The sequence below is a fragment of the Cebidichthys violaceus genome, unplaced genomic scaffold (genome assembly GCF_023349555.1).
Source record: "Cebidichthys violaceus isolate CVI_PGR_0920_01 unplaced genomic scaffold, fCebVio1.0.p SCAF_498, whole genome shotgun sequence".
Classification (NCBI taxonomy): Eukaryota; Metazoa; Chordata; class Actinopteri; order Perciformes; family Stichaeidae; genus Cebidichthys; species Cebidichthys violaceus.
The window spans coordinates 1-7,565 of record NW_027176703.1 but is presented as its reverse complement, the minus strand read 5'-3'; positions in this window follow the sequence as shown (position 1 = coordinate 7,565).

The following is a 7,565-nucleotide window of genomic DNA, read 5'->3' as shown; positions in this document are numbered from 1 at the left end:
ATTTTTTTTTTACAGGGAATACTATGATTTTTTTTTACATGAAATACTATGATTTTTTTCGACATGCTATACTATGACTTTTTTCAACATGCTATACTATGACTTTTTTTGACATGCTTTACTATGACTTTTTTATAACTTTTTTTGACATGCTATACTATGACTTTTTATGACTTTTTTTCGACATGCTATACTATGACTTTTTTCGACATGGTATACTATAAATTTGTATGACTTTTTAAAACTTTTCGACATGCTATACTATGACTTTTTCGACGTGCAATACTATAACTTTTTTTGACATGCTGTACTATGACTTTTATGACTTTTTTCAACATGCTATACTATTATGTTTTTCGACATGCTATACTATGACTTTTTTCGACATGGTATACTATGACTTTTTTCAACATGCTATTTTAAAACTTTTTTTGACATGCTGAACTATGACTTTTTATGACTTTTTTCGACATGCTATACTATGACTTTTTTCGACATGCTATACTATGTTTTTTTTTTACATGAAATACTATGATTTTTTTCGAAATGCAATACTATGACTTTTTTTGACGTGCTATACTATGACTTTTTTTGACGTGCTATACTATGACTTTTTTATGACTTTATTTGAAATGCTATACTATGACTTTTTTATGACTTTTTTAACATGCTATACTGTGACTTTTCTATGACTTTTTTTGACATGCTATACTATGATTTTTTTTTACAAGAAATACTATGATTATTTTCGACATGCTATACTATGACTTTTTTATGACTTTTTTCGACATGCTATATTATGACTTTTTTCGACACGCTGTACTATGACTTTTTATGACTTTTTTCGACATGCTATACTATGACTTTTTATGACTTTTTTCGACATGCTATATACTATGACTTTTCTATGACTTTTTTCGACGTGCAATACTATGACTTTTTTTGACATGCTGTACTATGACTTTTTTATGACTTTTTTCGACATACTATACTATGACTTTTTTTGACATGCTGTACTATGACTTTTTTGACATGCTATACTATGACTTTTTTATGACTTTTTTCGACATGCTATACTGTTATGTTTTTTGACATGCTATACTATGACTTTTTTCGACATGCTATACTATGACTTTTTTTGACATGCTGTACTATGATTTTTTTCTGACTTTTTTCGACATGCTATACTATTAATTTTTATGACATTTTTAAAACTTTTTTTGACATGCTGAACTATGACTTTTTTCGACGTGCAATACTATGACTTTTTTTGACATGCTGTACTATGACTTTTTTCTGACTTTTTTCGACATGCTATACTATTATGTTTTTTGACATGCTATACTATGACTTTTTTCGACATGCTATACTATGACTTTTTTTGACATGCTGTACTATGACTTTTTTATGACTTTTTTCGACATGCTATGACTTTTTTCGACGTGCAATACTATGACTTGTTTTGACATGCTGTACTATGACTTTTTTATGACTTTTTTCGACATACTATACGATGACTTTTTTTGACATGCTGTACTATGAGTTTTTTATGACTTTTTGACATGCTATACTATGACTTTTTCCGACATGCTATACTATATTTTTTTTTACATGAAATACTATGATTTTTTTTTACATGAAGTACTATGATTTTTTTCGACATGCTATACTATGACTTTTTTTGACATGCTATCCTATGACTTTTTTCGACATGCTATACTATGACTTTTTTTGACATGCTGTACTATGACTTTTTTCTGACTTTTTTCAACATGCTATACTATGACTTTTTATTACTTTTTTTCGACATGCTATACTATGACTTTTTATTACTTTTTTTCGACATGCTATACTATGACTTTTTTCGACGTGCAATACTATGACTTTTTTTGACATGCTGTACTATGACTTTTTTATGACTTTTTTCAACATGCTATACTATGACTTTTTTTGACATGCTGTACTATGACTTTTTTATGACTTTTTTCAAAATGCTATACTATGACTTTTTTATAACTTTTTTCAACATACTATACTATGACTTTTTATGACTTTTTTTAGACATGCTATACTATGACTTTTTTATGACTTTTTTCGACATGGTATACTATGACTTTTTTCGACATGCTATACTATTATGTTTTTCGACATGCTATACTATGACTTTTTTCGACATGGTATACTATTCATTTTTATGACATTTTTAAAACTTTTTTTGACATGCTGTACTATGACTTTTTAATGACTTTTTTCGACATGCTATTCTATAACTTTTTTTGACATGTTATACCAAGACTTTTTTATGACTTTTTTCAACGTGCTATAATATTACTTTTTTTTACAAGCTATACTATGACTTTTTATGACTTTTTTTGACGTGCAATACTATGACTTTTTTTGACAAGCTGTACTATGACTTTTTTATGACTTTTTTTCAACATGCTGTACTATGACTTTTTATGACTTTTTTCGACATGCTATACTATGACTTTTTTTTATGACTTTTTTCGATGTGCAATACTATGACTTTTTAAGACTATTTTCAACATGCTATACTATGACTTTTTAATGACTTTTTTTGACATAGCATGTCGAAAAAAGAAAAAAAACAGTCATTGTATATGTCAAAAAATGGAAAAAACTGTCATAGTATGGCATGTCGAAAAAAGGAGAAAACAATCATAGTATATGTCAAAAATGGAAAGAACAGTCATAGTATGGCATGTCGAAAAAAGGAGAAAACACTCATAGTATAGCATGTCGAAAAAAGGAAAAAACACTCATAGTATAGCATGTCGAAAAATGGAAAAAACAGTAATAGTATAGCATGTCGAAAAGTGAAAAAAACAGTCATAGTATAGCACGTCTAAAAAAAGTGAAAAAACAGTCATAGTATAGCATGTCGAAAAATGGAAAAAAACAGTCATAGTATAGCACGTCGAAAAATGGAAAAAAACAGTCATAGTATAGCATGTCGAAAAAAAGTGAAAAACAGTCATAGTATAGCATGTCGAAAAAAGTGAAAAACAGTCATAGTATAGCATGTCGAAAAGTGAAAAAAACACTCATAGTATAGCATGTCTAAAACAAAGTAAATATCTGTATGATGTAAACAATCATTATCTATACACAACAGGCACAGGACCAATTTTGGGGTTAAGTGTCCTGCTCTCGGATACATTGGCAGGAGACGGGGATTGAACCAACGACCTTCTGATTGAAAAGGCGGCCCTGCTCTCCACTTATCCACAGTCACCAGTTGAGAACCACTGGCATAGTATGTCTAAAAACAGTCATAGTATAGCATGTCAAAAAAAGTGAAAAAACAGTCATAGTATAGCATGTCGAAAAAAAGTGAAAAAAACAGTCATAGTATAGCATGTCGAAAAATGGAAAAAACAGTCATAGTATAGCATGTCTAAAAAAAGTGAAAAATACAGTCATAGTATAGCATGTCGAAAAATGGAAAAAACAGTCATAGTATAGCACGTCTAAAAAAAGTGAAAAAAAACAGTCATAGTATAGCCTGTCGAAAAGTGAAAAAAACAGTCATAGTATAGCACGTCTAAAAAAAGTGAAAAAAACTGTCATAGTATAGCATGTCGAAAAAGTGAAAAAACAATCATAGTATAGCATGTTGAAAAGTGAAAAAAACAGTCATAGTATAGCATGTCGAAAAGTGAAAAAAACAGTCATAGTATAGCATGTCGAAAAGTGAAAAAAACAGTCATAGTATAGCCTGTTGAAAAATGGAAAAAACAGTTATAGTATAGCATGTCGAAAAGTGAAAAAAACAGTCATAGTATAGCATGTCGAAAAAAGTGAAAAAACAGTCATAGTATAGCATGTCGAAAAAACGTGAAAAAAACAGTCATAGTATAGCACCTTCTGATTGAAAGGCAGCCCTGCTCTCCACTTATCCACAGTCACCAGTTGAGAACCACTGGCATAGTATGTCTAAAAAAAGTCATAGTATAGCATGTCAAAAAAAAGTGAAAAAAACAGTCATAGTATAACATGTCGAAAAAAGTGAAAAAACAGTCATAGTATAGCATGTCGAAAAAAGTAAAAAAACAGTCATAGTATAGCATGTCGAAAATGGAAAAAACAGTCATAGTATAGCATGTCGAAAAGTGAAAAAAACAGTCATAGTATAGCACGTCTAAAAAAAGTGAAAAAAACAGTCATAGTATAGCATGTCGAAAAAAGTAAAAAAAACAGTCATAGTATAGCATGTCGAAAAATGGAAAAAACAGTCATAGTATAGCATGTCGAAAAAAAGTGAAAAACAGTCATAGTATAGCATGTCGAAAAAAGTAAAAAAAACAGTCATAGTATAGCATGTCGAAAAATGGAAAAAACAGTCATAGTATAGCATGTCGAAAAGAGAAAAAAACAGTCATAGTATAGCATGTCTAAAACAAAGTAATTATCTGTATGATGTAAACAATCATTATCTATACATAACAGGCACAGGACCAATTTTGGGGTAAAGTGTTTTGCTCTAGGATACATTGGCAGGAGACGGGGATTGAACCAACGACCTTCTGATTGAAAGGCAGCCCTGCTCTCCACTTATCCACAGTCACCAGTTGAGAACCACTGGCATAGTATGTCTAAAAAAGTCCTAGTATAGCATGTCAAAAAAAAGTGAAAAAAAACAGTCATAGTATAGCATGTCGAAAATGGAAAAAACAGTCATAATATAGCATGTCGAAAAGTGAAAAAACAGTCATAGTATAGCATGTCGAAAAATGGAAAAAACAAGTCATAGTATAGCATGTCGAAAAGTGAAAAAAACACTCATAGTATAACATGTCTAAAACAAAGTAAATATCTGTATGATGTAAACAATCATTATCTATACACAACAGGCACAGGACCAATTTTTGGGGTTAAGTGTCCTGCTCTCGGATACATTGGCAGGAGACGGGGATTGAACCAACGACCCTTCTGATTGAAAGGCTGCCTGCTCTCCACTTATCCACAGTCACCAGTTGAGAACAACTGGCATAGTATATCTAAACAAAGTCATAGTATAGCATGTCGAAAAAATGGAAAAAACAGTCATAGTATAGCATGTCGAAAAGTGAAAAAACAGTCATAGTATAGCATGTCGAAAAGTGAAAAAAACAGTCATAGTATAGCACGTCTAAAAAAAGTGAAAAAAACTGTCATAGATATAGCATGTCGAAAAAAGTGAAAAAACAGTCATAGTATAGCATGTCAAAAAAGGAAAAAACAGTTATAGTATAGCATGTCGAAAAGTGAAAAAAACAGTCATAGTATAGCCTGTCAAAAAATGGAAAAAACAGTCCATAGTATAGCATGTCGAAAAAAGTGAAAAAAACAGTCATAGTATAGCATGTCGAAAAAAACGTGAAAAAAACAGTCATAGTATAGCATGTCGAAAAATGGAAAAAACAGTCATAGTATAGCATGTCGAAAAAACGTGAAAAAAACAGTCATAGTAATAGCATGTAAAAAAAAAAGTGAAAAAAACAGTCATAGTATAGCATGTCGAAAATGGAAAAAACAGTCATAGTATAGCATGTCGAAAGTGAAAAAACAGTCATAGTATAGCATGTCGAAAAAGTGAAAAAAACAGTCATAGTATAGCATGTCGAAAAGTGAAAAAAACAGTCATAGTAATAGCATGTCGAAAAGTGAAAAAAACAGTCATAGTATAGCACGTCTAAAAAAAAGTGAAAAAAACTGTCATAGTATAGCATGTCGAAAAAGTGAAAAAAAACTGTCATAGTATAGCATGTTGAAAATGGAAAAAACAGTTATAGTATAGCATGTCGAAAAGTGAAAAAAACAGTCATAGTATAGCATGTCGAAAAGTGAAAAAACAGTCATAGTATAGCATGTCGAAAGTGAAAAAAACAGTCATAGTATAGCACGTCTAAAAAAAGTGAAAAAAACTGTCATAGGACAGCATGTCCGAAAAAGTGAAAAAAACAAGTCATAGTATAGCATGTCGAAAAGTGAAAAAAACAGTCATAGTATAGCATGTCGAAAGTGAAAAAAACAGTCATAGTATAGCATGTCGAAAAAATGGAAAAAACAGTCATAGTATAGCATGTCGAAAAAGTGAAAAAACAGTCATAGTATAGCATGTCAAAAATGGAAAAAAACAGTTATAGTATAGCATGTCGAAAAGGAAAAAAAACAGTCATAGTATAGCATGTCTAAAACAAAGTAATTATCTGTATGATGTAAACAATCATTATCTATACATAACAGGCACAGGGACCCAATTTTGGGGTAAAGTGTTTTGCTCTAGGATACATTGGCAGGAGACGGGGATTGAACCAACGACCTTCTGATTGAAAGGCAGCCCTGCTCTCCACTTATCCACAGTCACCAGTTGAGAACCAACTGGCATAGTATGTCTAAAAAAAGTCCTAGTATAGCATGTCAAAAAAAAGTGAAAAAAACAGTCATAGTATAGCATGTCGAAAAATGGAAAAAACAGTCATAATATAGCATGTCCGAAAAGTGAAAAAACAGTCATAGTATAGCATGTCGAAAAATGGAAAAAAACAGTCATAGTATAGCATGTCGAAAAGTGAAAAAAACACTCATAGTATAACATGTCTAAAACAAAGTAAATATCTGTATGATGTAAACAATCATTATCTATACACAACAGGCACAGGACCAATTTTGGGGTTAAGTGTCCTGCTCTCGGATACATTGGCAGGAGACGGGGATTGAACTCAACTACCTTCTGATTGAAAGGCTGCCCTGCTCTCCACTTATCCACAGTCACCCAGTTGAGAAACAACTGCATAGTATATCTAAAAAAAGTCATAGTATAGCATGTCGAAAAATGGAAAAAACAGTCATAGTAATAGCATGTCGAAAAGTGAAAAACAGTCATAGTATAGCATGTCGAAAAGTGAAAAAAACAGTCATAGTATAGCACGTCTAAAAAAAGTGAAAAAAACTGTCATAGTATAGCATGTCGAAAAAGTGAAAAAACAGTCATAGTATAGCATGTCAAAAATGGAAAAAACAGTTATAGTATAGCATGTCGAAAAGTGAAAAAAACAGTCATAGTATAGCCTGTCGAAAAATGGAAAAAACAGTCATAGTATAGCATGTCGAAAAAAACGTGAAAAAAACAGTCATTAGTATAGCATGTCGAAAAATGGAAAAAACAGTCATAGTATAGCATGTCGAAAAAAACGTGAAAAAAACAGTCATAGTATAGCATGTAAAAAAAAGTGAAAAAACAGTCATAGTATAGCATGTCGAAAAATGGAAAAAACAGTCATAGTATAGCATGTCGAAAAGTGAAAAAAACAGTCATAGTATAGCATGTTGAAAAATGGAAAAAACAGTTATAGTATAGCATGTCGAAAAGTGAAAAAAAACAGTCATAGTATAGCATGTCGAAAAGTGAAAAAAACAGTCATAGTATAGCATGTCGAAAAGTGAAAAAACAGTCATAGTTATAGCATGTCGAAAAGTGAAAAAAACAGTCATAGTATAGCACGTCTAAAAAAAGGAAAAAAAACTGTCATAGGACAGCATGTCGAAAAAGTGAAAAAAAC